We start from the raw sequence: 1,117 nt of genomic DNA on the forward strand, positions 1-1,117 counted from the left end.
GCCTGTGTATGGACCAAGGTTAGAGTGAATCTCATGTATCTCTTTAAGCAGAGGGAGAGCAGATAGTTATAGTGTCTACAGAGACCCCTCTCTGTAAAGAGGTTTGACAGTGATCCACACAGGAAAGCATTCAGATATTTAGTAGTGGATGTCAAAAACCTAGATTCAGGGATAGGGTGCAAAGTAGTTGAAGGGCTAGATAATAAAGATGTCTCAGGGACAGGGACCCAGCCTTGCAGAAACTTGATTGGACTAGTCACAGTGTCATAATAGCAAGCAAACTAATTTAACATGGAGATAAAACTTCTTAAATAAGAACCCTTAAATTCTTCTGCCTAAGAACTGGGCTGATTACACTGTATGGGCAAGTCTTAGCCTATAGACAAAGGCTAAATTGAAATTTTTCCAAGCAATAATCTGAACTACACACTTGGCAAGAGCCAAACACATCTTTGCCAATCCCAGGCAGTTACTGAGATAAGAGTGGGTGAGAGGCTATGGCAAGAAATTGCAGAGGGCAGGCAGTCTTGGGAAACAGCAGAAGTCAGCAGGCATGGAAAAGGCCTTCTGGTGACATGTTCATCCTTTTCTTCCCACACTCACCAACTCTTTCTGCCTCTATCCCATTTTTCTCTCATCTATTGACAATTGCTCCTCAAATAATATAATTGTGTGGAAGCCTATCCCCATTGCCCTAGGAAAATATTATATACATTTATTAAGTGGAAACAGCTACTTGTAGAAAGCTTAACTGTTATTTTTGTTTGTTTGTTTGTTTGTTTGTTTGTGACAGAGACAGAGAAAGAGACAGAGAGAGGGACAGATAGGGACAGACAGGCAGGAAGGGAGAGAGATGAGAAACATCAATTCTTCATTGTGGCACCTTAGTGCCGCAATATATCAAAATATTCTGATTGCTTTCTCATATGTGTCTTGACCGGGGGGCTACAGCAGAGTGAGTGACCCCTTGCTCAAGCCAGCGACCTTGGACTCAAGCTGGTGAGCCTTGTTCAAAGCAGATGAGCTCGCACTCAAGCTGGCAACCTCAAGATTTTGAAACTGGGTTCTCTGTGTCCCAGTCCCACACTCTATCCAGTGCACCACTGCCTGGTCAGGC

The sequence above is a fragment of the Saccopteryx bilineata genome, chromosome 1 (assembly GCF_036850765.1).
Source record: "Saccopteryx bilineata isolate mSacBil1 chromosome 1, mSacBil1_pri_phased_curated, whole genome shotgun sequence".
Classification (NCBI taxonomy): Eukaryota; Metazoa; Chordata; class Mammalia; order Chiroptera; family Emballonuridae; genus Saccopteryx; species Saccopteryx bilineata.